This window comes from Ornithodoros turicata, chromosome 1 (assembly GCF_037126465.1).
Source record: "Ornithodoros turicata isolate Travis chromosome 1, ASM3712646v1, whole genome shotgun sequence".
NCBI classification, from domain to species: domain Eukaryota; kingdom Metazoa; phylum Arthropoda; class Arachnida; order Ixodida; family Argasidae; genus Ornithodoros; species Ornithodoros turicata.
The window spans coordinates 155,251,670-155,277,308 of NC_088201.1; the positions used below are offsets into that span (position 1 = coordinate 155,251,670).

At 46.2% G+C, this 25,639-nt stretch overlaps 1 long non-coding RNA gene across 1 annotated transcript; it reads right to left on the reverse strand.

Annotated features, from left to right (window-relative positions):
• Positions 1-860: 860 nt before the first annotated feature.
• On the reverse strand, positions 861-3,005 carry LOC135371452 (uncharacterized). The gene is made up of 2 exons (XR_010415615.1): positions 2,895-3,005; positions 861-1,299 (listed from the first exon to the last, which is right to left on the reverse strand). It is a non-coding gene; the product is annotated as an uncharacterized LOC135371452 (long non-coding RNA).
• Between the last annotated feature and the right edge of the window lie 22,634 nt (positions 3,006-25,639).

The window sequence follows — 25,639 nt, forward strand, 5'->3', positions numbered from 1 at the left end:
GCTGTGTGTAACAGAAGAGTGGAGGTCAACGAACAGAGGTCAAGTCTTTGACAGCGCGCTCTGGGTTCCACTGCTAAGATACCGTGTCGCACTGAGTGACGCTCACATATACTGTGGCATTGTTAACTTCGGATAGGATTCCTTGGTCATTGGACTCCACGGTATATGTGTGCCTGACACTAACGTAATTGTCACACTGCCTCTGTCAGCTGCCGGAGAGACCACGGCCTGCAAGGATGACAGAAGAAGACTTTGAGAACCAGCTATTGATAAAGTTCAAGCAAACTGTCCGAGCTCCGTAATAAACAATCTGTTTATTTACTTCAAAGCTCTCTTGTTCAAATTTGCTATTCAAATGGTGTGCTCACGTAAGCGAGATTTCTATGTTGCACCATCTCCGTATTTCAAACAAAAGCATCGGTCAAAGTATCGCGTAACAAGTAACGGTAGCGGTACTCCGTTACTTTAAAAAAGAAGTATCGATATCGGTATTTCGATACTTTTTACACAAGTAACGAGTATCGGTATCGCGATATCATATTTCGGTAACGGGTACAAACTGCTTATAATACGTTACCGTGCATATGCTAATCCCGTATACACAATGAAGAAGAAAGAAAGAAAGAATAAGTTATCCTCTAATTGGGCTCAGTGGATATTATTTCTACACGCCAAAACCCCACAGCGCTTTATCCGCTTTGATCATAACTCATTCCAGATCTGCTCCTGCGTTTCACCAGCATATGCAAACAATTAGGCGCAGCTTAAAATTATCTCCGCATTTTCTTAGCAGTCCAAGGATTGCTATCACCTTACTGCTCGTTGGATGAGCAGGGAAACCGTTAATTTTTCTATCTCACTCTCTCTCTCTCTCTTTTCTTTCACTAGAATATTCCGTGAGGATGTCGCTCGTATGAATGCGCCCGGTAAGCACGCGTGTGATACACCGCACCTACCCTCGGTGTAGCGCACGGCCAACACGCGGCTTACCAGAGCTCAGCTCCGTTCGGGGACGCCCGCCTCTCTAAACTTAGATTCCCCGTGACCCAAGAGACACTTCCAAAACGCCATCAGGTGGGGTCAGTGGGGCAGAAAGAGCGACTCAACTCGGAGGTGGCAGCGGTTATTTAGCCGCTGTTACTTTCGCGGGCCGCGCGCAGTCATGACGGAAGCGGCTCTCTCTCTGACGTAATTCTCCGGGCGAGATTATCTTGGTTGCTCTCCCGGAGTCCTTGCCTCGCAACTGTTTCATCTTCACGGTGTGTGATTGGCACTGATGAACGAGATTCGCTGCCAGTCCTGCAAATGAAAGCTCTCCTTTATTGAGCCGTCTACCATTGTTCTTTGTAACCGGTCTCGAAGATTGGATTGGATTGGATTGGCAAATAAGCCAAGGAGAGACTGACGCGTAACCCGACGTTCCAAGCAGTGCTGTGTTCTATACGTTAATCGTGGTTGAGCTGAGTTTCAATGCAGGGTTTCCAAGTGTCCCGAATTGCATTATTATAGTACAACACAACGACTTATTATTTGTCGTAAAGACCCGAGACGATAAGGAACGGACACACACACACACATTCTCTGTGCGTGTTCGTTCCTCGTCGTCCCCCTGTGTTGGGTTCTTACCGCAATTAATACTAGTCACCAGATTGCGTGCTTCTTCGTTGTTGTAGAGTTATTATTGCTTAAACATATTGCCCATATCCTTCGTAACGAACAGGAAAGATGGTTAAGATGGTTAAGTAACCGTTCCCGATTCACGTACCACTTATCCAATGCGCACTATGATCCTGTTCAGTCTAAGAACTGCATCTCCAGCGCTGAAGTATAACTTTGTAATATATCCTTATTACACTTAAATATGAAGGTAATTTTGTCTATATTAAAGATGACCCGAAAAAATTCTGCGTAGGACCTTTTCAAACACTATGTTGACTTCTGGTGCTTGAACCCGACCTATAATTACGTACTCGAAATTCGCCCTGTCTTCACTTTGTCCTTTCACAGTTTTAACCAGTGCATGTGACGCAGATGATTTTGACGTACGTTTAAGAACAGTAAACGGAAGATGATTATGTGAAAAAGAGGCTCTCCTGGCGCTTTCTAGCAGATCTAGTGTGAGCGTCCTGGCTCGTAGATCCAGTTTCTTACACGATAACGCTAACGACGTTACAACTTGGCACACGAACGAGAAACGCTGGATGCACGGCCAACGATTGCCGGCGCCCCTCTCACTCGTATGTCGTACGTAGTAAGCATCACCGTAGTAGCTAGCGATGTAGTAGTTTTTACTTCGCCGGGGGCTACGATAATGAATGACGCCACATACGAGCAGTGCAGCACCTTTGCCCAATATTGGCTGAATACTGGCAATACTGGTCAAATATTCGGACGCTTTCCCAATTCATTCACCGAAGCCAGTTCGCGGAGTTTTCTATAACAAGACACGTACACTTCGGTTGCTTTTATAGCTTATTCGTGCGCGTGCAGCCGAGACGTCCTGCAGTATTGGAATATACTATTAAACATACCCATCCCCATGTTTCTCTTCTTTATCACTTCACCATCACCATAATCAAACATACTGATGTAAGAGTATGCCGCGAATGCCATGCATTAAAGCCTCACTCACTTTATTATTAAGGGCCTTAAATAAAGGCGATATCCTAGGGTACAGGCTTCCACAAGCGGTGCGCTAAAGACCATAAATGAAGAAAGCTAGGAACCTTGCTCGCATAAAGAGACCATAAATAATTTAACTATTACACATATCCCAGCACTCATACGCCTCGATACTATGGTAGTCCTTGCGATTTATCTACACTAACACTCGTCCAGATTATCTACACTACAGAACACAATATGGCACGCACTGAACTACATAAATGCCTTACCCAGATAAATATAGATGGGTAGAAATCCAGCGAACCGGTAGAGATGTAGGAAGGGAGTTGCTTCTGTCCTGAGGCTACTCCCTTCCTTACCCAGATAAATATTCCACGACAGCACCGCTGAAAACTTCTAGAGTGCTGGGACAAAATAAACCAACACAGAAGTCTATTTATTCACACCCTTGCAGCGCATTCGTTTAAACTTCAGATGAGTGAAACATACTTGAATAAGGAGGAGAATTCAAGAGAACGCAGAGCGGTGTCAGTCCCAGAAGAAGGCACGGAGAATTCGGTATCGCAACCCCTTCTGTATTCACGCAGGCACTACAATGAGTTTCAGTGTATCGTACGCTACCTCCTTTGCGTACGTAATAGATAGCGTTGGTGGTTCTGCGCACGCGCAAAACATAAAGAGATGAGAGCTTCTAGCGTTACGCAGAACCACCACGCTATTCCTGACGTACGCAAAGGCGATAGCGTACGATGCACTAAAAAGTCTCTATTATCGTTACCGTTTCGCAATACTAGGAAGCGCTCCGAACGCACCCTTGCCAGGCACGCAACACCGTAGCGAGCACGAACGTGTAGTATCTCGTGTTGCTTCGTGCTCACAACTCCGGGACAAAGTGCACAATGTACATAGCTAATTCAAAACGACCCCGAACCGTTGGACTAATAACCACGCATGAAAAACGTATTCACAGGTCTCCCTGCGGAGTGGTTCCCTCTAGCGGCGGCACGCTTTTAAAGTGAAAATGGCTGCGCAAAAAGAAAAAAAGAAAATACATGAGCGATCGGGTTGTAAGTGGAGAAAAGAAAGAATAAGGCAAGTAAAAAAAAAAAAAGAAAGAAAGAGAGAAAGGCATCCGGACGAGGAAACTGCGCGCCTCACTATCGCCGGGTGGAACAGGAAGAAAAAAAAAACGAAAAGAAAATCATTCAAAGAGAAAGAAAAAGAAAACCAGTGCCAGAAGGCATGCCTCGGCTTCCCTACTTGGCGCGCCGTCAAGGACGCAACGACGTCACGGAGATATCCCCGGGCGCTTTATTCGTTATAACTTGATTCTTCCGTCTGTTTTCTCTTTTTACGGACATCCTCTGTGAGGAGCTCTCTTCGGGGGCGGTAAAAGCCCTTACTTTTATATACGTATATATATATACTTTTTCCTCTAGCTTAGTGGGGCGTATGCTGACGGACTTTTTTTTCAAGGTCCTAACGGAGTAAAGCGGGCTCTAACCGGTTGAGCGAAGTTCTGACTGCGAAGTTCTTCTTCTCCGCTGTCGTTCGGTGGTTATACCAAGCGCCGGCAATGAGTCTCCGAGTACGGGTGCCAAGAAATTATATTGGCGCGCTTTTCTTTAAGGACAAGGTTAAGGCGCTTCTCGTTGAAAGGTCATCCTCTCGTGGCGCTGGGTCTCGCATTGCTGGTGGCGGAGCCGCATTTCGGAAGCAGGGTGGTTCGATTTGGGTGTACCTCGAAATAAAGTGGTCGAAATCCCCGCTGCAGAATTAACTACTGGAAATAAACGTTATTTGACTGTAACATGCACAGTCGCGCGCGTGAAACTGCCAACAGCGAACTTAGACTGACCTGGACATCGAAATGCAAACACCGAACTTCAACTAACCTAATCGTAAACTAACCAACGTGGAGTGCTGTCGTGTCTGCCCTGCTAAGCCTAACGGCAGCTAAAATTTGGCTTTCGTTCGCTAAAACGATTTGGACAAACATCGAAAACCCGTAAATTTGGGTTATTACATAGTGATACCGTGTTTTTAAACAAGGCATACCATATTTACGAAGCAACCGAGCATTCTCCTTTATTTTCCTCGTTTCGAGAACGGGTACCCAAGCAGCAAAATGTACTCAAAGTCGAGTGCAATAGGGGTGGACGGGTAGGTGGAAGGCCTTGAACAGACTCGTGAAACTAAAAAAACATTGATAAGACACATACCGTCCACCCCTATTGCACTCGACTTTCCGTACATTGTGCTGCTTGGGTAGTTCCAGATCGGGGATTTCGCAACCGGGAATATCGGGATCCACCCGTTCGACTTTGTGCTCGTCACAACAAAAAATTCATATTTTTCTTCGTTTTTGTTTAATAATGATAGAAAAGCACCGCTGCACAACGCGCTTCACCGCGTAACACAGTTCCTCTGCGCGAATCGCCGCCTCGTATGCGTGAGAGTGGCGCACTTTTCGAAGCGCCGTCAGAGGCACCATACAATCAATGTTCTTGCAACATAGCGGTGTGCACACAAAAAACTCATCAAAGTCCATTTTGTTGAGTGAGTAGAACTATCAACACTCATTTGGCGGTGCCATTACCACACCCACAGCTCACGTGCAAAAGAAGCATAAATGCCGCTTATCATTTCGCATATCGAGCACACGAACACACAGAAAAATCAATTTAAAAAAATCCTAAATAAAGCTCAAGATTTAAAGCACGAACCGATTTCTCATAAACGCGTTTACGCCTCGCGCCACACTGTCTGTTCGACCCTTGCATGATCCTTTGCGGTTTTATCGCTTTGTTGCCTGCCATCAGCGCCATCTCACGGGCACGTACCACATTATAAATGCCAAGTACAATCACGGTGTCACACAAACATTGCCGTCTTGCACACCTGTAGGTCATGAAAAATGGCAAAAAAAAAAAGAAATGCAAATTACGAGCGTGCTTTTCCGCGGATTTTCCACGAAATTCAGTTTTACGCCGGTAGAGTTTTCCGTTTCCGAAACCAAAGAACCGAAGCAACAAGGCAGGGCGGGCAGATCACAGGTGTGGCCTTCGAATTCTCAGGAGGAAACACCGATAAGGCGGGCCGCTTTCCAAGATAACACGTTGGGCCACTGGTCGATAAAAGGTGTCAACCACTTCTAATATTCACGCCTTTTTCGATTGTGCACCAATGACAGAAGAGATTTAAAGTAATCGAGGTCGATTACTTTGACCAGGATAGGGCCCCAGGACTTATTGCGTTTTCACTACTACCAGACTGGACTGTGTACATATTTTGCCTTCATCGCCCAAATGCTACACGTGTTTATTACGATACAATCGTCAGTGAAAACCGAAGATGGTATCTTCTTTTTCTCTCGTAATAAATATATCCCCCCGTCCCAGTAAAGGAAGTAACAGATCAATGGCACGTGGTACAACGAGGGCTTTACAAGCGTACATATTAATAAATTTGGCTTGAAAAAATCCTCAAAAAATACAAAGTCAGAATGTTTTTCAAGACAACAGACTGTCAAACCCTTTCCACTCAAGACACTCCCTTGGCTGTTAACCCACGTATCATCACCAAGTGGTGCCTGCGATACACATGTTCGTCCAATTTTTGAAGCTAACTAATGTCGTTGATATCATGTTTTTCAGTTTACATTACTGTCCCTGTGCAGCACGAGACCGACGTAAGCTATATTGGCGTCTTGAAGTTTGGGGGCCGCCCCCTGGTGTTGATTGTACGAACCGTGTCGTGGGGTTGTCACCGTGCAGTATTCGCACATCGCATTGCGTACCAAGGCACTGCACGTGCAAGAGGCTGCCCAGCGTTGATATTTTCCTGGTGAAGAAAACGATATGTGCGCTCCGAGTAAGTCGCATTCTCAGTCCAATATGACAGTTTTCACTGTGAGTAATCGAAACCGAAACAAGGATCCCCACAAAGAGGCGGCGCTGTGGCGTCCCTAGTGAGGGTCTCTCTTCCATATTGGAAGCGAGATACGCCGAAGATACGCGTACGGCGCCCATTCTCTAGATTATGTCGTGACATTTGCTCTCTGTGAACTTGTCATTTTCCATGTTTTTTTTTCCCTCTCTTCTTTTTGAAGGCTTAATGACTTCATACATTTAAGCCATCCGTTTGGTTTTGTCTGCCTGGGTTTCTACGAGTTTTGATCTTTGGCTTTTCTCTGTCCTCATCCAAGATACTTTCCCCGTCTATGACTAGTTGAGTATCCGTTCCTGACCAAGTCAGGCGTAATATATCCATGTTTTTGTTTTCTCTCTCTTGTAACCCTGTGTTTCGCGTTAATCTGTGAAGCGGGGGAGGGGGGATAGGAGAGTGCGCAGGGTTGAGCAGAATTTCTAGTTCATCTGGATGCTTTATGGCTACGCTCGCAAACTGAAGGCTTTGTTCTGTGCTTAAAATACAGATATTGTTTCGCAGATGCAGTGCTAAAGCGCATAAGACAAATACGAAGGAAGAAAGGTAATATATGTTCAAGCTCCGTTTGCTTTGTAATCCCACAGATATCTCCGTGCGGGGTATGAGATAATATACAAATTGAGGATGCGAAGAGTAATTTATTTATTTATTGCTAATAAACTCAACGCAATAATTTTACCGAGGGGAGTGGATTATGCAGAATAAAGAAGAATGATCTAGCATACAGGGGGTAGGAAACAGTGATACACATAAAACAACGATGGTAAATGATCTACACATAAAAGTAGTTATGCAGTACAAAAACAAAAAGATGAACTAGTACATCGTTAAAATGTTTAAGCGCAAACAATACCACAAATTGATGAGGGAAGGTGATTCCAACTTAATGCTGTTCAAGGAATGAACGAACAAGCGAAAATATTCGTCATGGCTGAAAATACCGTTTTTTTTTTCGGTGTGTAACGAGCGCTGTTATACATTGTAAAAAGTGTTCCGAAGAGGTAGTGCGAGTTATCCACCGGTACGCATTACGCATCCAAGCTTTTTCCTGGAACAGCCGTTTCTAAGAAGTTGCTGTGCTACCTTTGTTCTCGTGCCTTGGGGGTAGGGGGGGATTTATTTACAGAAAAAAATGAAAAAGAAAGATAAAAGGGCAAAGGTCAGCCATTCAGCACGCCGGCTCGCTATTTCCTGAACAAAAACAAAGATAAAAATAACTAAATAAATATAAATAAATAAATAAAAACACACAAATAAATTAACAGAAAAAAAAACTTGGCTCACAGGGAGCCCAGCAGACCCGTATCCCGCAGAAAGCGGAGCACCGCCTCGGCTCAACCGTTCTGTGCAACACGTGACTTTCATTTCAGTTTCGGTTTTCGTCGCTCTGTTACGCGGATCAGTGTCCGCATAATTAATTCTAGGCCACCTTTTGTACGCGTATTCTTCTATATGTTGACCTCTGAACAACACCAGATTCACCCGGATTCACGCCAGGATTCTTTTTCGTTCATGGAGGCCGCCATGTTGTTTGGCCTATCCCACAATCCTTCCCTATACTCCTTAGGACTATCTATTGCTATCTCGTAATAGATATATCCCACTAGTATCTATCCCATAGGGATATCTAGGAATATCCGACTAGTATCTATACCACTATGTGTCTATAGTAGACTATAAACAATAGTCCTTAGGACTATCCCACAATCATTCACGCCAGCCGCAAGCGATGACTACGCCGCGGCTCACAATAGAAAACGATGCATTCGAAGGGACGCTCCTATGTATCCTCCATGTTCCACCCCAACGCTCCAAGAGAAAAAAGAAGGAAAATGGGGAGTAATCGCAGTTTCTAATCCCCATAGACTGCAATTGCCCCCCATTTTAGTCCCCTAACCCCGACATTTATTCCCCAGGACTGCAAATAGTCACTGAACTTCCCAAATAGCTTTCCGAATGCAACTGTCTACGTAAATATGTGCTCTTGGTGAGTCTGATGAAATAAGGTTGTATAACTCAGCCAACTTGGAAATTTGCCACCCACGCAGAGTAAGAACCCCCCCCCCCCCCCATTTAGCGCTTCTTTCTTCGCAAATCGTGCCCTATGTATGTCGCAAGATTTGATATCACTCGATATGTCACGGTTGATGGTTTGATTAAAGCTATTTAATGTTGATATCAAGGCATTTAATATTGATAATTAAAATCAATACAATTGCGGGCACGCATACAAGGATGTACACAAAGAAGACGATGACACAGCATCGATTTTATCGATTTTAATTATGAATTACCAACCTGCCCACGTTTCCATCCTTTTTCGTATAGCCCTTTTTATAAAGAAGCATAAAGGCAGCACGGCTTACGTGGCCTTTTGGACAAGACTGCTGACTCGGACTACTTGCTGTTGTGTGCATGTCGCTCCAGTCTCCAATAGAAGCGGCATTGGTGTGTAGCGACATACTCACGTAAGAATTAACAGGCTACTCGTTATGGGGGGGGGGGGGGGGGTATGTTTATTACGACAAAAAAAAAAGGCAAGCAGAAAGGAAAGGGTAGCTGCGTTGATCGATGCTCTACGGAGCAGTGTGTGGTGGTTAGGCACGTTGGACATCCACCTTCCGTGAGAATTTGGAGGTGTTTCGGCGTTTCCTCTTTTAGCGCTTTTAAACACATCGGGGAATTTGGAGGCATTCTTACAAAGTACGCTTGTTTTTCGTAGTGACAGTGTTTGACGCTCGGTGATATTCAGCCCCTGAAACTGCAGAAAAAATCGAACGCCATGGTTGAGCGGAGAGTAGCATCCTCTCTAATATATGATTTCAGAAAATCCCAGAGAGCTTAGCGCCGCTTTGAACTATGGGAACTTGCTGGTAACAAAGCAAGAGAAGGTCTCCGAACTGTTTCGGTTCCTTCACTCTCAGTCGATTGTCTACGACGAGTCAAGGTCAGCGAAAACGAAACGTGAAGAACAGTTCTCCTTTCCTCATTCCAGTAATCTCCCAGGATGCAACGCATGCGCAAGGAGCACTGGGATTTTCTGAAATCATCTATTGGTGACGAGGCGGTGCCCCATGAAGCCTGCCCTGGACTCGTACGAGCGTCTTTCTCTCTCACTACTTCCTTCTCGCTTTCGCTCCGTCTTCTCGCGTCTCTACACCGCTTCCTATAGCCACAGTTGCTTCGCGACGCTAACACAAAATTAAAGAAATAAACGTTTTTCCTATAAACAACTCTTGCACCTGTTTAAGGTCTCGCGCGTGATCTAAAGCGCATGATACCGAAGCCTTATCAGCGCTCCGTCGACGCCTCGGTTCTGGGAAGCAAAGGCGTCACGCTTTGTTTTTCTCGGTCCCAGACATTCCTGACTGGATATACGTCATCGGCTGGGCACGTGGCAGCTTCTATTGGCAGACTTGTGGCTCATTCCGAAGCAGACGACAGTCTGTTAAACGACGTGGGGGTCGTCTGCGAGCGACGGCAACAGTCGAGCTTTAGCTGTAACTGGAGAGGACAGACAATTTTGTGTGAGAATCTCAAGCATGTAGCACGCAAATGTGTATTAGATGTAATCCGAAGTCCACTTACGTGTGTTAATCGTATCAGAAAGGTGAACAACGTAGGTTTTGACGTCTAGAAATAGTAATACGACCTCTTCTTCAATACACAGACACCCTCTGAAGCCATTTCGATTGCAGCGGATTTCATGAAAACAGCGTGAACAACAAAGAATAAATAAATAAAAACTTTAGGAAGATCCATTGGTGGATCTTCATTCTTGGCATTAGCATTGCACGATAATTAACACTAACATATTAAACATACACACATTAACATATTAACACATATATTACACATACATATATCACGATAACATATTAACACATTCACGTTCCACGTCAGCCGGTCGATCAGGAGTCGCAATAATCCCTTCCCCTTTGAGGAGGCAGTTTTAGCAGACCGTTGATAACATGGCTTGCGTTGAACCGTACAGCTATCAACTGGAACCAATCAGTGGATTGGTTCCGACAGGCACGATAACCCTGCCAACGGTTTAAAAAAACTCGCCAATGCTTGATTATACCGGGTCTTTATTTTTATTCGTTACAGAATTTTTGTTTAAAAAAACTAGCATAGCAAAATAGATGCAATTTTTGCAGTTGAGTTCTACGGCCAGGCTGACGGCCCCCTTACCTAATTACGGAATTACCTAAAATTCAGTATTTAACCCTTTAATTACGCGATTTCTGGCAAAATCGGGAGATCAGGATCAGCGACCATCCTAGTTAAAAGCCATTCCATGTTTAAAAAATCTTGAACACAGTCACAGTCATGCAATCGCATATATATCGTAGGTTGTGCATCGTAATGAATTCTAAATAGTGTATTAGTGTAAGACGTTGAATAAATTTTCTCATACAAAAATCCTGAAACACGCACGTGCGTGAACATATCCGCCACCCAATTTTGATATGCAAATGAGCGGAAACCGAAACCGCGGCGACCTGGAACGGAGGGGGTGCAGCCCTCACTGGACGTCATGGGGCCACGTGATGTGGAACGATGGAGATGATTGGAGTAGGTGCCGAACTGCGGGTCAGATAAACGCCTTTCGCTGCCAGATAAGCCATGCATCGTCGGCGAACGTGATGCGCTTCTCAGTTTCGGCTCATTTGCATTTGGGGATGGATATCTCAACGCAGGTGCCTGTTTCAGCACTTTTTAAAACTTGGAATGACAGTCAAATAGAATGGTGTCTCATTCTGATCTCCCGCTTTTGCCCGATATTTACTAATTAAAGGATTAATTAAAGAATTTTAGGTCATTAGTCACCTTGTAGTCCCATATCTTATTCAAGGGGATGTCAGCGTCGTCGTAGAACTCAACTGCAGAAACGGCATCTATTTTGCTCTGCTAGTTTTTTAATAAAAATTCTGCAACGAATAACAATAAACACCCTGTATAGTAGTCCTTGATAATTTAGTGCTTGAAAACGTGACGATATCACTCGGTGTTCCTATCAAGTGTACAGCATTAAAATGGCAGTGAAGTAAGAGTTTTGCCATCGCGAGATACGTAAAAGAGACGAAGCATAAATCCCAGTTAGGTGTGTCGCTAGCTGAGTTGCACACGTTACTCCAAAAAAGTAACTGATTACAATTACTGTTACTACTGCGCGAAAAGTTTTTTTTTTACCGTTACAAATTACTTCATCAAAAATGTAATACGTTACCGACTAAAAAATGTAACGCGTTACTTTTCCCGTTACTTTTAAATTGTGGGCCATAGCAAAGCCAACAAACCTGCAGTGAATGCAACCACGAAACTCTTGTTGCAAATGCTACTATGCGTCATACATTTTAAGTGAAATTCACGAGTACATTTTAAATCATCGTACAAAACACATTCACGCGTTTATTACAGATTTATATACACATTTAAAACAACATCGGAACATCGGCTTCGTTTTGTTAGTATTGGTATGTTCAGCCCGCACAATTTATCAATACACTCACCTATTTTACTGTTGTTCTTGTTTTTAAGTGTTGCCAAGTGTTGTTGTTGTTTAGTTTCAGCCATTATTTGGCCACCATTTTACTGTTGCTCCAGTAGGTCACGGTTGTAAGGGATACTACTGTGGTGTGCATGGAACACGTGTGGACTATAGAGATGGCCGTCACAGTGAACTCTGCGTCATTGCTTTAGTCGAACTTGTGGTAGAACAGAAGAACAGATTGGCTTGCTGAGAAGTGTTGCCACCGTTGACAGAAGGTTAAAAAATAATCGATTACTCAGTAATTGATTACCGAAAATTGTAATCAGATTACTTGGAAAATTACTTGCTCACAAAATTAATTGGTTACGTTACAAAATTACTGAAAAAGTAATTGATTACTAGTAACGCAATTACTAGTAACGCGTTACGTACAACTCTGGTCGCTAGACACCTTGTACTCACCGAAAGCTCTACCCACAACCAACATACATTCCATCGCACACCGCCCGAACAACACAACAGGCCCGCGTTCGTAACACCGAATCAGCCTGAAACAATGGCGAATTTAGCAGCCGTGCCATTGTCTCGACCAGTCCGTCCTTGAGCCACCTTTCTTTTCACTTGAACACGTTCTTTCACTACGAACTAAAATGGCGGATTGTATCGTCTGTACGGAACTAGCGCCCGTACTTCGCTTTCGTACTCAATTGTTCTTTCTCTCAACCCAGCCTGACTTCGTTGACCCCGTGACCACTGTTGTTGCGGTATGAGCCACAATGTTTTCACTGGGTCACGTGATTTCGCGCTGACGTAACCCTCCGTTCGTCTGCCGCTTAACGTTACAAGGGCCGACCTTGAGTTTCGACATAGCGGGCTCCGTCCGCTTCGACCGTTCGCTCGTGCAATGTGCTACTGTACGGCGCTAACAACAGCACGTTTAAGGTATACGAGTGTATACGTAAGAGCAGCGCCCGCTGAAGTCAATGGTCTGACACAGCCTTGAACCAAACGGACAATGGGGCTTTGTAGCCACATCGGAGTATTCGTCGTTGTTGTTGTTGTTCGGAGTATATGAAAGTGATATGGGGGCAATGACGTAACAAGAATCACACCGTTGTGCTTTAGTGCAGGAACTATGAGCGAGACAATTAGTGATAACAAAATTCGTGACTTTAGGTCTCACGGTAACATTTGATCACACGCGATGCCAAAGTCGTCGGACCGTGGATTCATTAAGCCCACTTAAGGGTTCTATAAAGTGTTAATAAACAAACTTCCCCAGAAGTTTCCAATGATAGCGCTCTATGAAATGATGTAGTTCGCAACATCCATTTATACAGTTGGTTCCAATAAATTGGAATAGATAGCCAAGAAAGAGTCTTATCAAAGATGAGTCTGGGCTGACTCGCCTTACGTGTAAATCTACTATTGCAATGCGAACACCGAAGTAGAGACGACAGCGCAACAACATTCAACGTTCCACCAACGTTTACTCACACAGTCAAAAGCACACGACCAGCAAAAAAGACGCTCGGTGCAAACGTAAAAGTTGGTTCAGAGTTGCGGCTTGTCTGTGCTGTGTAGTCCTCGTTTCTGTTTCGGTCGCCGCATTTCAATAGTATGTACAGCTCGCGTCAAAGTTAGTTTGAACGCCGCTTCGGCCTGCGAAGCGGAAAGAGGGCCACCCTTGCAGCGCCTAGCAGAGAACAACGCCTTCATAACGACGGTCACCTCTCTAACTGGTATGAGATGACCCAAACGCCTTCCGACGTTATTTCTTCTAAGCACCAGCAGGGACCGCAGGCAGGAATGGTGTTCAAGTTAACTCTGATGCTAGCTGTACCGACAGGCTAAATTGTTACTTCATGTGTAAATCCGCATCCAATTACTGTACCGGGTGTCTCAGTTCAATCCCCGGACTAAATAATTCTTGAACGGGTGCACCAATCAACGGGCTCCGCACCGTGTGAATGAGTGGGAGGTGCTCATTATTGAAATAAATATTCAAATGAGTTTCGTGAAAAGACATAACTTCTAAAGGAGGGCGATGTCGGCATTAAAATCGGTACTATACCCCTTTTGGGACAGTCAGTGGACACCTTTTAGAGAAAAATCTGCCACCGAAGCGGCCCATTTGTTGGAATAATTAATTGGATTCGGTTTACATATTTTGTCACGGCTGGTCGCGGTGAAGCGCAAACGGACGTAATTCATTGGTGTAAGGACATAATTGATTGGTGTAATTCACTGGTGTAAGGACATAAATCATTGGTGTGGAAGAGCGCCCATTTCCGCTTCACCGCGACCAGCCGTAACAAAATTATGTAAACCGAAACCAATTAATTACTGCAACAAATGACCCGCATCGGTGGCAGATTTTTCTCTAAAAGGTGCCCACTGAAGGTCCCCAGAGGGGTAGTACCCATTTTAATACCGACAGCGCTTTAGGTGTGACGTTTTTTAGGAAATTCATTTGAATTTTTATTAAACTGATGAGCGCCTAGCGCTCATTCCCACGGTGCGCGGTGGTATCCGACAGATACTTGTATAAAAGAAAGTTCGTCGATTGATGCACCCATTTGCGAATTATTTGGCCCGGGGATTTAACTGAGACACCATGTACGTATATTATTACTTCAGAGTGAGTACATTCAGCGTGTCTCTTACCTTCCTCGTGTTACGTCCGTCAACGTGTCACGTCTCGCAGTGCGGCATTCCGTACACCGTTCCGCGAAAACTGAGCTTTGCGTCACAAAGCGTCGAGAACAGATCGAGCTATTTTGTTCCTGCGAGCTAAAGGGGCACAAAAATGCCAAACTTTTTTCCCACGCCGAATGAAAGATAGTGTTACCTTTAAAGCAAAATAAAAGGAACTGAATTCAGCCGTTGCATCGTTCGCCAGTTATGCGTGAACGAAAGCGCAATTTGTGCTTCCCTTCTTCCGTCCTTTCCCGAAAAGTCCGACAATGCGGAGCGGCGTCCCATTGGTCTCCTCAAACGATTTGCCAAATCATCGCGGGAGATGCCGTGACCCTCGAGATCACTTGAGCGTGAGATCCCTTGACTGTTCCCGTTCCTTTTGTATTACTGTCAAGGTAACAGCGCGTCACTCTCCCAAGAAAAAAAAATGCAGTTCAGTGCCCCTTTAACCCCTTTCTTTCCTGCAGGGAGTACTGTGGTGACGTTTATCTCCCTGGCGTTTGAGGGCAAGGGAGAAAGCGCGTTTCTGACGTTCCTCCAAACCTGCCGTGTTTTCAGATGCCATTTCCGCGCTCCACATTGGCCCGATCGTTTTCCGATCCGATCCTTTTTCTCTTTGTGTGTTTGTTTTTCGTGCATCGAGTTCTCCGCACTTTCGTACTTGATTGAGTTTTTCCCACTCACGTCTGGGCATGTGTGCCTCACAGTGTGTAATTTGTATAATTTCCCTTTCTTCTTTTTCCACACCCTCCTTTCCCTTCTTTTGTTTTACACATGATGAGCCCTAAATAACACGTCTTCGAGCAGCCAGCCCCGAGTAGTTTGGGACTAATATCTCCTTCTTTTACCAGCCAATCAATCTTTTCCTGGAAACGGTCTCCGCATCAACTCATCAACAGGAGCACATGTTGACATTCAGCCGAACTTTTATTTTTGATAATTAAGAGGTCAATTGGTAACAATAGACCTCTACCGGAGAAACGTCATCATGACGTTGGTAGACAGACTGAAACCGAAAAAATCGTAAGGAGAGGGCTGGGTTCCACGAATGGGCACTTGTTCGCTGCCTCCTATTGAAAGAAAAGTAGAACCAAGGGATGCATCTCTTTCAGGAATCATCGTAATACCACGGACCCTTAATAGCTTAGTTACGGTCCCTTAATGTATTACGTCACACCATGAACTATAGTCACAGCTACAATAAGTACAAATCGTGGTTCCATAATGGCTATTATAGGCCCACGGTGTAAATGGACACACTGTACCTCATTGCAGATGATGACTTAATTGGCATTGGCTTTCTTAAGGTTTCGGTCGAGTATAACCTTTTGCCTGTCTGGGAGCTTCTCCACAACGGCCAGCTTTCCATGAGACGTGTGTTTGGTCGTACACGCTGTCTTCTGTTGAGCAATCTTCCGTTGAAGGCTCCGAACTTTCTTCAAGGCAGCTCACAGTTTTGTGTTCAACCTGTTAACTTCCGCCTTGGTGCACATCTCCGCCTCGGTCTGGCATGACAGATCTGAAATTAGTAAACAAACAGTGCTGTCGTCTGCAGTCCTTATGAGGCTGGTACAAAAACTAGTTATCAATTTCACGCCAGGCACGGGGTATGGCAGACTCAGCTGGTTTTTGTCATTTTCCATTTATCAGTGAAGGCTCATATTCCTACCTTGCGTGGGCACGCCACGTGAGGAATTCGTTCCAGCGGAGATAACGCTTGAATCACCTGCAGATAAGGTAACTGTCAAGTATGCCAGTGTCACACGTACGGGTTGAGAAATCTTAGTTGAGCACCATATGATCAGAATGACGAACACGTACCAGCGCCCACTGGTGCCGATGCGTTGTCTTGAAGCTGAAAGCTTTCAAGCTCAGGTCTACCTGACTCTGGACTTGCTTCAATCGCCTGTGACGACTGTCCCCGCTTTCTTTTGACGGGAGCATTAGTTGTGCCGCGTTGCTTGACGGAGCGGCTTCGGGGTTTCTGAGTGCTCATGTAGGACGGGCAACCGTCGAATACGCGTGGCACTGAACCTTCACGAAGCTTTGGCTTGCAGCGTTTGTGCTGCACTTTTTCGCCGTTGATGGTGAACTCGTCGTGCCACACAATATCAGTCGGACCGAAGTGCTTCTCGCACACACGCGTGTGTGGCGAGTCGAACGAGAATCGCTGAGTTTCGGTTCGAGGAATGGCACGTTTCCACTTATCCCGTTGACTTCCATCCGACGGGAACGTAAACATAGACACTTTTTCTCCCCCGGGATACCCCGAACGGCACATCGTGACACAACATGTTTGTGGCGTACTGCTAGCACATGAATAACCTTGCAGCGTCAACACATGCGTATATTGTGGAATGAGAAGACGCATGCGTTTACTCCCGCATTCCGAGGCTGCTGCCACCGCACGGGCGCTTCGGTCCTTAGGTGAAGCTCTCCCATTGAGTGACGGAGACGCTGCGTGACCAGTAAGCTATTAAGGGACCGTGGTAATACCCTCAAGACCGTGGCTTTCGGGCACGACCTTGTTCGCCACTATCTTCGAGCGTAGTTCTACTCTAGCAAATTGGTGGCGCTATAGAACACTATGACGTCATTTGTTTTTAACTGAAACAAACATTATATCCTTATTTTATAACATTTTCCTCCTAAGCACACCCTGTCTATCGACGATGCAGCTACAGGCCTCGAGGGACCGACCTCCAGTTGGAGGGGAAGAAATGTTGTGGGGAAGGGCACTGCTGTTGCCATCACGCCACAAAGAAAGACAAAAGAAACGACTTTGTTAAAATGACCCCTTTGACACGTTACGTGAAGACTGACCCACCTTTCTCTAAAAGATTACAGGGACTCCACGGGTACCACACCAAAAATTGCCGCATTTATCCGTTATGAGATATACAGGGTGTTTCACCTATAAAATTCGTATTAAAAAAAAAATGTGCTTGTCTGAACATTATGTGGTCAAGGCTATTTATCTTCGGGGAGATATTGCCATTACTTCTGCGTACTTTTATGAAATTTGATTTTTGAGAAATTGAATTCTTTCAAGTGATCTACGAAATTTACCAAGTCAACTCACGTGTTTTTTTTTGTTTTTTTTTTATTGTTTACAGAAACAGAAACCGCGCTTCGGATTTACCCCATCGCATTGTAAAATACATTCCCTACTGCTTTGGTAATGGCTTTAAAAATAGCAGAAAACGAAGTTTCGAGGAGCGCAAATTGTCGATCGATAAAATAGCTAAAACAGTGCTAAAAACAATAAGGGCGACACAGGACGGACGCACTGCACTGTCAACACATGTTTAATAATCCACCACCTCACACAACACTTCAGCACCACGTAGCTCCACTCAAACGCACGTTTCTAGCTCGTGTTTTCAAGAAATTCATGTATCTATCACTCAGAGTAAAATACTGAACACGAACTCACACAATTATCTGCAAACTACCTGATCTGCCTAGCTTCTTCAAACAATAACGCTCCCCTACCCCTACATTTCCTTAAACTCCGAGTTTCCTCATACGTGGCTGCACAATCGTTACATGTTTCTAAATGTTCTACTAAAGAACTGCTTTCTACATTTTTTGTATTCTTATTGTGCTCAAGCAGTCTCGTGTTGACACATTTGGCATTCTGCCCAATGTAAACTTCTCCGTAGATCAGATGAATTTTATACACAACACTTTGTTTACAATCCGTTCAGTATTTTACTCAGATACGATACGTGAATTGCTTGAAAACACGAGCTGGAAACGTGTGTTTGAGTGGAGCGACGTGACGCTGAAGTTTTGTGTAAGGTGGTGGATCAGTTGCAAGTGCAGTGCGCCCGTCCTGTGTCGTCCTTATTGTTTTTAGCACTGCTTTAGCGATTTTATCATGTGTGACCAACAGGCCCAAATTGGTATTTTGCCGATCGAGCTCAGTTCTCCGTCGAATGAATGCAAGACGCGTCTAAAAATAAAAGTAAAAAATAAAAACAATCGGTATCCTGCATACCGTCCAATTTTCGCTTATGGCGAAATCGCGTGGTCATTTCATGACAGATTCTTTTGCCAGATTCCGAGCAGCTGTGTTCGCCTGGTCAAAACGTAGCAATCTCGTGCGCTCTCGTGGCGCTTTCCGATCGCCAGGAGTTTCCCAGCATGCACTTTTTCCGCACGGCCTCGAAGCGACCGGGCAGCGGATTGCCCAACTATATCCGGTGTCGTCACATCCGCACCGCGAGGCTGACGAGGGTCCTCAATGACGCGCACGTCGAAGTTCACATGGGTTAGCAGACGATGGAGCGCCTATAGCCTGATCCAAGCGACTAAAACTGCTAGATCCATGGCATTCGTGCTCGGGTGGCAACGCTCACGTGATCCAGCGCGGGCGCCGACCTAGCAATTTCCGAGCCCTAGGCCGCGTTGCAACGAAGTGACCACCCGAATGAATTCGCCATTAATTTTCACGTGTTGTACAGATTTCCCTTAAAGGGAGATTCTGGGACAATCCGAAAGTATTGTAATGGCTGTTGTATGTTCTATACTTTCTTGCGAAATGAGAAATAAAGTTGGTTTGGCAGTCGGGGACTTGTTAGCCGCCGAAAGAGCTGGGAAGCGCAAAACCAAACCGAAACGTCTGAAGGTTCTCTCCCTCCTACCTCCTGTACCCTGCGTGACGTCACCGGTAGTTTGGTGTGGGCCACTGGCTGTTTTTCGTGCACACGCTTTGTAACTTCTTCACTCCCAAACGTTGCCCACATACGTGAGGCCGACAACGGCAAGCCCTATCACCACCACCACCACCACCACCTTCACGCCATATGGATGATCAGTCATCTGCTTCCTCGATTTTGTTCTAAAATATTCGCCAGCGGTAAAAGCAAAACCTACAGAAAGCCGTACAGCGATTAATACCGGTGAGGTCAAGTCGAGTGTCGCTGGACTGCTTTTTAGTAGAGGAGCGCCTAATCAGTCAAAGCATAATATTCATTTTCTAATTATCTGTGCCGCTTGGGGACGAGAAATTGCATTCACTGAACCATCATACGGTACGGAGTGATGTCGCATGTTACCTGAACACGTTCTTAGTGGGGAGTCCCCTTTAAACAAACGGTCACTAACCTCTTCCTGTTTCCCTCTCACTCTTCCTTCAGATTACTTTGCGTTGCAACCTTTATGCCGTTATCAGCAGAAGCTTGGCAAAAGGAAAAGTGAAAGGGCAGGTACATCGAATCCTCGCATCGCTTTTTTTCTTTTTTTTCCGGTGGCGCAGCGGTAACGCGTGCGCTTGGAGACTGGGAGGTCCGCGGTTCGAATCCGCGGGCCGGCTGTGCCGTCTGGGGTTTTTCCTGGGTTTCCCTCAGATGTGTAATAGGCGTATGCCGGCACAGTTCCCCTGAAGTCGGCCCATGGACGCAGCTATCCTCCCCCCGAGCGGATTCCGCTCGGTCTTCCACTTCACCCTTTCCTCTCCTCATCTCCACCACCTTTCCCTTCCCGAGAAACATGCCGCCTAATCAGGCAGGCAGACCTCTCGGGTTCCTCCCAACGACACTCCTCCTCCTCCTCCTCCTTTTTTTTTGTTGTAGACTTGAGAGAAATTTGCGCCCCTCGAAACAACGGATTCTCAATTTCTTTTCGGCTATTAGCATTGTAGTAGTGAGTGTATTTTGCATTACAATGGGGTAAAAACTACGTTGCGGCTTCTGTTTGTGTAAAAAAATAACGTGAGGCTCACTTGGACGATTTCGAAGTTCAACTGGAAAAATTCAATGTATTGCGAACGAAATTCCAAAAAAGTGCTCAGGAGTAATGGCAAAATCTCCCCAAGGTAAATGGGGTTGACCCCCATAGTGTTCAAACGAGCACATTTTAGTAGGATTTTTTTTCACGTTACGTGAAACACCCTGTATATTTCAAATATGATGCAAAATGTAATAAATAATATAACAAGAGCAGGAAAGAAGGAAGCTGCCTAAGAAAAGTATTCAACTATAATTAGTTTCTGTTCTTGAATGTCAATGTCAATGTCTTGAAAAATTCAATTTATCGCGAACGGAATTCCATAAAAGTGCTCAGAAGTGATGGCAAAATCTTCCCCGAGATAAATAGGGTTGACCCCCATAGTGTTCAAACGAGCACATTTTTAGTAGGATTGTTTTTCTTTGTTTTGTTTTTTGCACGTTAGGTGAAACACCCTGTATATTTCAAATATGATGCAAAAATGTAATAAATAGTATGTAGCGGGCCGTGGACAATGATGAAGATGGCCACGCGCCTGAAGCACCTGCCTCAGTTCCACCGGCGCGGCCATGGAGATAGGCCACCGTCATCGCCTCTCCGTGGCATACCATCATCGCCGGTCGGGGCTCATGTAGAGGAAGACCACCGTCCTCTACATTTGGTGACCCGAACAACGAACACCATGTTCGGAGCAATTCGGCTCTTTACTATCCCAAATTCCTGACGACGCCTTCGACGAGCACTACCACAGCACTCTATACAGGGACCCACCGCCAGCAAACCTCGCCGTTAACGTACCCGGCGCCTTTCCACCTGCGGCCTCACCGTCCAGCACGCCCCCCCCCCCCCCACCTCTGTAGCCGTGCAGCATTTCACTGTCCGGCTCACGACGACAGCATCACGACTGCCCTTCTGCCGTCGACTGACGCGCCGACGCTCACGTACCGTCCCCCTCCATGGTACCGATTTGGACGACCATGCAACGCTCCGACCGGTCACTGGTCATACGATCCTCTAACCGACCATCGCTTGACGGATCCCGGGGACCGCCCTGTGCTGTGCACGGACCCCGGCACACTCACTACCCGCCACTTCCCTTCCGCCTCTCGACGCTCATTCGCAGCCGGCCGCGACAACAGAGCAAAGTGCTCGCCTGCCGGTTTCGGCAGTCGCGGCCGCCGACGCCACGGCCCGCATTAGCCGGCGTCTCGGCAGTTTTCACGGCAGTCCTCACGGGTACGCAGCATCACTTCCTGGGACCCTATGAGCTCACGCTCCCGTGCCGGTTCCGGCACCCCAGGCCACGACTCTGACGCCCAACGATTCGCCCTTCATCTGCCTCGCTCATCGAGAGCTTCACGCAACGGGTATTCTGCTGTCCCACGAATTCGTCCAGTAGTGCACGTCATCCACGGCCGCTCTCGCTCTCTCCCTCCGGTGTTTGACGCACTGGGGAGGGGAGCACTGTAGCGGGCCGTGGACAATGATGAAGATGGCCACGCGCCTGAAGCACCTGCCTCAGTTCCACCGGCGCGGCCATGGAGATAGGCCACCGTCATCGCCTCTCCGTGGCATACCATCATCGCCGGTCGGGGCTCATGTAGAGGAACTCCACCTCCTCTACATGTATAAAAAGAGCAGCAAAGAAGGAAGCTGCCTAAGAAAAATATTATTCAACTATAATTAGTTTCTGGTCTTGAATATCACAGGTACCCTGAAGCATTATTTGATGTCACATTTCGTACAACCAAGCTATTGGAAACTAATTCTAACTAATTATATTTTTCCATATTTTTTTCTTTCCAATCCAATCCAATCCAATCTAACTAATTAGCTGCGCTGTAGGTACTGAACCATGCACGCGGTTGTGAAAATTCATGTCACCTTCTCGAAAACCTCTGAAGACTCCGTGTTACTGTCCTATGGGTATAGAGGAGATTTGGCACTGCGCATCGAAGGGCCAGTGCCGCATTTGGTCTGCAAACTTTTCAAGTATTGTTTCAGAAACTGGACTTCTTCATTAGTTGGTCTCTGTTTTTTTACATCTCCATGTTTTTCTTTATCAATCAACCAATCAGGTACTCAAACAAGAATACATCTGCTTAGACATACGCAACATGAGTTTGCGGAGGGCGTAACAGCGTTTTTTCTAGTTGATGTGTTAAAAATTTCTATGAATCGGTTTGAATATTGTAACATGTTAACACTTACCTCTCTCTAAAGTCCAAATAAAGTTGTTGTTGTTGTTGTTAACACTTAGGGTAATATAAAAAGGAATCTGTTGAGGATTCAGTAAGGGAAAATATTGCAAAGTGATAAAATTAGCAGAAGCTGAAAAGCGGGCTACAAAGTGTTACAGGACGGAAAACAAGGGGACACACAGAAACAGGCGCCACTTACAACTTTAATACAAGCACCTTTTGCTATGGAACTAGCCCAACGGTCGGCGTTATTTGATCAAATTATTTCAATGCTCACTGTGTACTTGTGGGAAGGTCGAAATATGAACTTGTAAAAGCGCGAAGCATGTCTCTGAAATTTAGAACGAAGTGGAAGGGAATTAATTCACGTTTTGTGTAGCCGGGAACAGCGTCTAATCAATATTTATTTTACAAGAGGGTATGTATGCCGTTCAACCTAGGTAAGTCTCATGTTAAGCTTATATGTTCTGAAACTCATCCCTTCGTCAAGGCTCACAAATGTCCCACGTCTCTTTTTCGTCGTGTACATCTCCTTAGACAGTGCAGAAGCGCTGACGCGTGGGAAACCGGATAAAATAAAGGGACGCGTCCCATCCACTATGCATTTTCGCACAACAATAGACTAGCATTGTACGGTTGACACCCTTATCTAACAATTGTTGTGCTCTACTGAATGCAAATATTCGCAGCAGCTGAAAAACACACACGGAGGACATCTTGTGTCGCCGAAGATGCGGCTACAATTCCTAGTACTTATGCGAAAGGTTTTAGAACAGACCAGCGGCATGGCCGAGCGGGTGAAGGCGACCCGCTCATTGGTGGTAGCCAAGGTCGTGCTGAAGACAGGGAGGTGGTGGGTTTGAATCCTACCACCGGCTGTGCTGTATCAGGTTTTCCCTAGGTTTTCCCGATTCTTTCCAGACGAATGTCGGCACATGCAGTTCCTCCTGAAGTCGGCCCAGGACACAAACTAACCCCCTCTCCCCCGCTCCTTCCTGCTGTCCCTCTCCATCTCAGCATCGTCTGTACGCCGCTCATATCCACAGTTGCTTCGCGGCGCTCACACGGAATAAAAAATAAAAAAAAGAAACGCCACTTGCTTCGAGACACATTGTGCAAATTCACGCTGCAATAATAAACAGTAAGAGGTGGTGTAGGTGCAAAATGTATGCTTACCACCATGAACCGCAAAAAGGCTGTCGAATAACAACCAAACAAACAGCGGCGTGACAGAGCGCAAATGCCCGTGGTGATCGAGATTATCCGCAGTCTTACCCAGCGGCACATGCAGTACGTCGCACTAAAGCATGGTTCACACTAGTGCGTTCTGCTGCGTGCGGATACGTGCGGGCTCTGGTTACCGTGGCAACAGATACGTGTGCGACCTCCCGCAGCAGAACGCAAGGAGTTCTCCCGAGCTCAAGTTTTCCGACGCACGCAGCAGCCCGCAAGCGGAGACCGAATCGCGAGGCCGCCTTCCGAGCGTGCGCAGTAGTTTTCTCTCTGCGAGACTGTTTTCAGCATGGCCGCCACCGGAGTAGAAATCCCGCTCCGCGCTCATTGGCTTACGGTTTTGTGACCCACGTATTCTAACGCAGGTATGTGAACAGCGGAGCGGATTGCTTACAACGCACGCATACGCACGCAGGCGCCCGCCCGCAGCAGAACGCACTAGTGTGAACCATGCTTAACAAATAGGCTAACATAGCATTTGTGAGCAGATAGGGAGTATAGATATACACCGAAGGTGAGTTAGCTGACACGCCTTAGGTGTAAATCTACCCCAATTATTAGTATTATTATGCACACATCTCGTCGGCCGACCCGTTGAGCGGCATACAGTGCTGTTGTAAGTAGCGTTAATAAATGTTATATATGTTCTTAAAGAGAGTGAGTGATACAGACAGAAAGAGAGAGAGGATAAGAGCATTCGCTCCATGGTGGTATAGCTCCAAGCTCGTGTCGAAGGCTGGGAGGTGATGGGTTCGAATCTTGCCACCGGATGTTCTTTCGTTATGTTTTCCTTTTGTTTTTCGTCAGGCTTTCCATACGGTCGTCGGCACAGTTCTCCCTGAAGTCGGCCTAAGACATACACTAACCCTCCTGTCCTCCACTCTCCTCCCTTCTTTCCACATAACACCGCTCCTAGCGACCGCTGTGTCGTGGTGCTAACAGGAAGTAAAAAAAGAAAGAGAAAGATCATTTCTTTTTTTTTTTTTAACAGTGTAATCCGCCTCTTTCAACGCAGTTTTCTTGAGTGCGTAAACGGGCCGCACAAGTAAACTGTGAGACAGGAAAACCAAGGGGGGGGGGGGGCGGAGGTTGCAGATGAATCCAATCGTCGGTAAAGAAGCCGCTGCCCTTTCCTATCTGCCTAACCCGATAGATCCATGAATACGACAGTTGAAAAACGCACTGACGTTTTTCTGAACGCACAGATGGCACAGCTCGCGCGAGAGTTAATTTGAACGGTATACCGGCCTGCGCACCCTGGTGGTGCTATGTAGAGATAACGGTGGAGTGTGTTCTGTCATCTGTTTACAGTTAGAGGGGTCACCCTCGTTATGAAGGCATTGCTTTCTGCTACGCACTGCAAAGGTTGGCTCTCTTTCCGCTACGCAGACTGGAGCGGTGTCCAAGTTAACTTTGACGCTAACTGTAGGTTCAATGAAACCGTTACCTAACGATTTGGGTGTTGAAGGGCCGAACCAAGTAACACAAAGGTTCCATACGTCCAGGTACGGTGACGCTACGACAGACGATGTGCTCACATTAGAGCACTGCACGGGCCCGTGCCCCCGACCCGGCCCGGGCCCGACCCGGCCCGCGGGCCGGGCTGGGCTTGTTATTGGCTGTGTGCTCCGGGCCGGGCCGAGCCCGGGCCGACAAAATACGCCAGCACCGCGGGCCGGGCCGGGCCCGGGCCGTTAAAATA